This window comes from Rattus norvegicus, chromosome 10 (genome assembly GCF_036323735.1).
Source record: "Rattus norvegicus strain BN/NHsdMcwi chromosome 10, GRCr8, whole genome shotgun sequence".
Taxonomy (NCBI): domain Eukaryota; kingdom Metazoa; phylum Chordata; class Mammalia; order Rodentia; family Muridae; genus Rattus; species Rattus norvegicus.
In genome coordinates this window covers 12,482,886-12,489,572 of record NC_086028.1, presented here as the reverse complement: position 1 = coordinate 12,489,572, position 6,687 = coordinate 12,482,886, and positions in this window count along the sequence as shown.

Sequence of the window (6,687 nt, the reverse complement as noted above, 5' to 3'; positions counted from 1 at the left end):
ACATATTATTTGGGACTATTATGAAGGCTGTCATTTCCCTAATTTTTTCTCAGCCTGTGTATCTTTTGTGTAGAGGAAGGCTACTGATGTATTTGAGTAAACTTTATACCAAGCCACTTTGCTGAAGGTGTTTATCAGATTTAGTAGTTCTCTGGTGGAACTTTTGGGGTCATTTAAGTATACTATCATATCATCTGCAAATAGTGATATTTTGACTTCTTCCTTTCCAAACTGTATCCCTGTGTGACCTCCTTTTGTTCTCAGATTGCTCTGACTAGGACTTCAAGAACTATATTGAATAAGTAGGGAGAGAGTGGGAAGCCTTGTCTAGTCCCTGATTTTAGTGGGATTGCTTCAAGTTTCTCTCCATTTAGTTTAATGTTAGCTACTGGTTTGTTGTATGTGGCTTTTACTATGTTTAGGTATGGGCCTTGAATTTCTGTCCCTTCCAGCCCTTTTATCATGATGGGGTGTTGAATTTTGCCAAATGCTTTCTCAGCATGTAATGAAATGATCATGTGTTTTTTTTCTTTGAGTTTGTTTATATAGTGGATTATGTTGATGGATTTCAATATATTGAACCATCCCTGCATCCCTGAGAAAAAGTTTACTTGATCATGATGGATGATCATCTTAATGTGTTCATGGATTCCATTTGTGAAAATTTTTTAAATTTTTATTATATATGTCTTTACTTACATTTCAAAGGTTATTCCCCTTCCCGGTTTCCTGTCCATAAGTTCCCATTCCCTTCCCTCCCTCCCTCACATGGGTATTCCCCTTATACATCCCCCTTATTGCCTTCCTCCATATTCTCCTGCACTGGGGCTCCAATCTTAATAAGATTAAGGGCTTTCACTTCCACTGGTGCCCCAACAAGGCTATTCCCTGCAACGTGTGCAGTTGAAGCCCTGGGTCAGTCCATGCATAGTCTTTCAGTAGTGGTTTAGCCCCTGGAAGCTCTGGTTGGTTAGCATTGTTGTGTTTATGGAGTTGCAAGCTCCTTCAGCTCTTTCAATACTTCCTCTAATTCCCCCAAACTATTCTTAGTTCGGTGGTTTGCTGCTAGCATTAATCTCTATGTTGGACATGCTCTGGATGTGTCTCTCAGGAGAGAACTATATCCAGTCCCTTCCTGCATGCATTTTTTAGCTTCATCAATCTTATCTAGTTTTGGTGGCTGTATATATATGGGCAACATGTGTGTCAGGCTCTGAATGGCCATTCCTGGAGTCACTGCTCTAAACATTGCTTCCATATCCCCTCCGATGAATATTTCCCCCTTCTAACAAGGAGTGGGAGCATCTGCATTTTGGTCATCCTTCTTCTTCTTTTTTTTTTTTTTTGTAAATAATTTTTTTTTATTATTAACTTGAGTATTTCTTATATACATTTTGAGTGTTATTCCCTTTCCCAGTTTCCGGGCAAACATCCCCCTCCCCCCTCCCCTTTCTTATCGGTGTTCCCCTCCCCACCCTCCCCCATTGTCCCCCTCCCCCCAACAGTCTAGTTCACTGGGGGTTCGAGCTTCCTGTGGTCTATAGGTTGCATCTTGGGTAATTTGAGCTTTTTGGCTAATATCCACTTATCAGTGAGTACATACCAAGTGTGTTTTTCTATGATTGGGTAACCTCACTCAGGATGATATTTTCTAGTTCATTCCATTCGCTTATGAATTTCATGAAGTCATTTTTTTGATAGCTGAGTAGTACTCCATTGTGTAGATGTACCACATTTTTTTAATTCGTTCCTCTGTTGAAGGGCATCTGGGTTCTTTCCAGCTTCTGGCTATTATAAATAAGGCTGCTATGAACATAGTGAACAAGAATTTCAAATCTCTGATGAAAGAAATTGAGGAATACCTCAGAAGATGGAAAGATCTTCCATGTTCATGGATTGGCAGCATTAATATAGTAAAGGTGGCCATTTTGCCAAAAGCAATCTACAGATTCAATGCAATCCCCATCAAAATTCCTACTCAATTCTTTATAGAGATAGAAATAGCAATTTGCAAATTCATTTGGAATAACAAAAAACCCAGGACAGCCGGAACTATACTCAACAATAAAAGAACTTCTGGGGGAATCACCATCCCTAACTTCAGAGCAGTAGTGATAAATCTGCATGGTATTGGTACAGAGACAGGCAGGTAGATCAGTGAAACAGAATCAAAGACCCAGAAATGAGCCCACACACCTATAGCCACTTAATCTTTGACAAAGGATCTAAAACCATCCAATGGAAGAAAGATAGCATTTTCAACAAATGGTGCTGGTTCAACTGGAGGTCAGCATGTAGAAGAATGCAAATTGATCCATTCTTATCACCCTGTACAAAGCTTAAGTCCAAGTGGATCAAGGACCTCCACATCAAACCAGATACACTCAAACTAATAGAAGAAAAAATGGGGAAGAGCCTCAATCACATGGTCACTGGGGAAAATTTCCTGAAGAGAACAGCAATAGCTTATGCTCTGAGATCCAGAATGGACAATTGGAACCCAATAAAACTGCACAGCTACTGTAAGGCAAAGGTCACTGCCATTAGGACAAAATGGCAACCAACAGATTGCCAACCAAAATCTTTACCAATCCTATATCTGATAGAGGACTAATATCCAAAATATACAAAGAACTCAAGAAGTTAGAATCCAGAGAGCCAAATCACCCTATTTAAAAATGGGGTACAGAGCTAAACAAAGAATTCACAACTGAAGAATATCGAATGGCTGAGAAGCACCTAAAGAAATGTTCAACATCCTTAGTCATCACGAAATGCAAATCAAAGCAACCCTGAGATTCCACCTCACACCAATCAGAAAGGCTAAGATAAAGAACTCAGGTCACTCTGAATATACATATTTTATTGGATAGTTATCAGATAGTATACTAGCTAGCCGAGATATAATATACATTTTAGCCTTTCTTAAGTTGTAATGGATAACTAAATGTTCTGTTTCACTGATATAGTGATGGACTGGGTGTTGAGTAGATCATATGCTTTACAAAGTGTAGAGTGGTAATAATTGTACTCAATTTATATATAAGTGAAAAGGCTTTTTAACTGGACAGAAAGGGGGAAATGTTGTGGTTTGCCGTGGAGTTATCTGTATTTTGATGCTAATTCCACTGCCCCAAGGACAGCTGCCTAGTCAAGTACTCAGGAATCAAGTGTCTTCACCAGAAACTTCTCCCCATTGAATTTTTAAAATACAGGTGAGGGGCAGGTACAGGATAGAAGGAGGCCTGTCATTGGAGGAGAAGGAAAGATGGGCAGGAGAGAAGTTTGAAGGAAGAGGAGGAGACTGGAATGGGAGAAAAGGAGGGTGAGAAGAAGAAGCCGTGGCAGGACAATGGAGGCTGACATAAAGATTCCGCTCTGTATTTGCAGGTTGTTATTAATGTTCTCAAGGGATGGATGGTACCGGGTTTGTATGTTTAAGTGGGCAATTATATCTTATCAATTGGGTCAAAAAAACAAAAGCTCAGGTGACAACAGATGCTGGCATGGATGTGGAGAAAGAGGAATACACCTCCATTCTTGGTGGGATTGCAAACTGGTACAACCACTCTGGAAATCAGTCTGGAGGTTCCTCAGAAAATTGGACATTGTACTACCTGAGGACCCAGCTATACCTCTCTTGGGCCTTTACCCAAAAGATGCTCCAACATACAACAAGGCACATGCTCTATTTGTGAGAATTTTATTGAGTATTTTTGCATTGATATTCATAAGGGAAATTGGTCTGAAGTTCTCTACCTTGTTCACTCTTTTTGTACGTTAGGTATAAGAGTAATTGTGGCTTCATAGAAGGAATTTGGTAGTGCTCTGTCTATTTCAATTTTGTGGAATACTTTGGACACTATTGGTATGAGGTCTTCTGTGAAAGTCTGATAGAATTCTGCCCTAAACCCATCTGGTCCTGGGCTCTTTGGGGTTGAGAGATTTTTAATAACTGCTTCTTTCTTTAGGAGTTATGGAGTTGTTTAGATGGTTTACCTGTTCCAGATTTAGCTTTAGTACCTGATATTTGTCTAGAAAATTGTCCATCTCCTCCAGATTTTCCAGTTTTGTTAAATATAAGCTTTTGTAGTAGGATCTGATGATTTTTGTGAATTTCCTGAGATTCTGTTGTCATGTCTCCCTTTTCATTTCTGATTTTGTTAATTTGAACACACTCTCTGTGCCCTCTGCTTAGTCTGGCTAAGGGTTTAATCTATCTTGTTGATTTTCTCAAAGAACCAGCTCTTGGTTTTGTTGATTCTATATATAGTCCTTTTTGTTTCTACTTGGTTGATTTCAGCCCTGAGTTTGATATTTCCTGCCTTCTACTCCTCTTTGTTTCTTTTCGTTCTGGTGCTTTTAGGTGTGCTGTCCTGTTGCTGATGTATGCTCTCTCCTGTTTCTTTTTGCAGGCATTCAGAACTATGCGTTTTCCTCTTAGCACAGCTTTCATTGTGTCCCATAAGTTTGGGAATGTTGTACCTTCATTTTCATTAAATTCTAAGAAGTTATTCATTTTGCTCTCTATTTCTTTCTTGACCAAGTTATCATTGAGTAGAGCATTGTTCAACTTTCATGTTTATGTGGGCATTCTTTCACTATTTTGGTTATTGAAGACCAGTCTTAGTCCGTAGTGAGCTGATACGATGCATGGGACTACTTCTATCTTCCTGTATCTGTTGAGGTTTTTTTGTGACCAATTATGTGGTCAATTTTGGAGAAGGTAACATGAGGTGCTGAGAAGTTATATCCTTTTATTTTAGGATAGAATGTTCTATACATATCTGTTAAGCCCATTTGGTTCATAACTTCTGTTAGTTTCTCTAGGTTTCTGTTTGAATTCTGTTTCCATGATCTGTCCATTGATGAGACTAGGTGTTGAAATCTCCTACTATTGTGTGAGGTGCAATGTGTGGTTTTAGCTTTAGTAAGTGTCGCGCCCACCTCGGCCAGCAAGGAAGACACAACACGGTCGGATTCTTCTCAACAGCCTTTACTGCAGGACCACTTCATTGTTAACACAGGGACGATGAGCAGCAAAGTTGCTCGCCTTATATACACAACAGTATGCTAATAATCTTCCAGGGATTGGCGGGGCACGAGTCACCCCACTATCACCCCACTTGTCCTCCAGAGATTGGTGAGGCATGAACCACCCCATTTGCATAGTACCTCCCCAGCCAGGCTGACACCAGGTGCAAAACCCGCGCATGCACAGCACTATTGTTCACCACAGGAGGGCGCCGGATCACCTCATTATCATACGGCCTCCCTAGCAAGGGGACAAGCCTGCGCATGCACGGTAAGTTGTCTACATTCAGACAGGGCTGGATGCCAGCGCCATCTTTGTTTTACCGCGCCGCTCCCTACAAGTAAGGTTTCTTTTAGGAATGTAGGTGCCTTTTATTTGGAGCACAGATATTTAGGATTGAGAGTGCATCTTGGTGGATTTTACCTTTGATGAATATGAAATGTCCTTCCTTATCTTTTTTGATGACTTTAGGTTGAAGGTCGATTTTATTTGATATTAGAATGGCTACACCAGCTTGCTTCTTTGGACCATTTGCTTGGAAAGTTGTTTTCCAGCCTTTTACTCTGAGGTAGTGTCTGTCTTTGTCTCTGAGGTATGTTTCCTGTAAGCAGCAAAATGCTGGGTCCTCTTTATGAATGCAGTCTGTTAGTCTATGTCTTTTTATTGGGAAATTGAGTCCATTGATGTTGAGAGATATTAAGGAATACTGATTGTTGCTTCCTAGTTTTTTCATATTTACAGGTGGGATTACGTTTGCATGTCTCTCTTCTTTTAGTTTTGCTGCAAAGAGATACTTTCTTGCTTTTTCTAGGGTGTAGTTTCCCTCCTTGTATTGGGCTTTTCCATCTATTATCCTTTGTAGGGTTGGATTTGTAGAAAGATACTGTGTAAATTTAGTTTTGTCATGAAATATCTTGGTTTCTCCCTCTATGTTAATTGAAAATTAATTCAGCTAATTAATACAGTTTTGCTGGATATAGTAGCCTGGGCTGGCATTTGCGTTCTCTTACGGTCTGTATGACATCTGTCCAGCATCATCAGGCTTTTATAGTCTCTGGTGAGAAGTCTGGTGTAATTCTGAGAGGTCTGGCTTTATATGTTACTTGACCTTTTTCCCTTACTGCTTTTAATATCCTTTCTTTGTTTTGTGCATTCATTGTTTTGACTTTTATGTGACAGGAGGAATTCCTTTTCTGGTCCAATCTATTTGGAGTTCTGTAGGTTTCTTGTATGTTTATGGGCATCTCCTTCTTTAGGTTAGGGAAGTTTTCTTCTATAATTTTGTTGAAGATATTTACTGGTCCTTTAAGTTGGGAGTCTTCACTCTCTTCTGTATGTATTATCCTTAGGTTTGATCTTCTCACTGTGTCCTGGATTTCCTCTATGTTTTGGGCTAGGAGCTATGTCCATGTAACATTATCTTTGACAGTTGTGTTAATATTTTCTACGGTGTCTTCTGCTCTTGAGACTCTCTCTTCTATCTCTTACATTCTGTTGGTGAGGCTTGCATCTATGATTCCTGATATCTCTACCCTAGGTTTTCTATTTCCAGCGTTATCTACCTTTGTGCTTTCTTTATTGTTTCTATTTCCATTTTTAACTTCTGGATGGTTTTGTTCAGTTCCTTCTCCTGTTTGGTTGTGTTTTCCTGT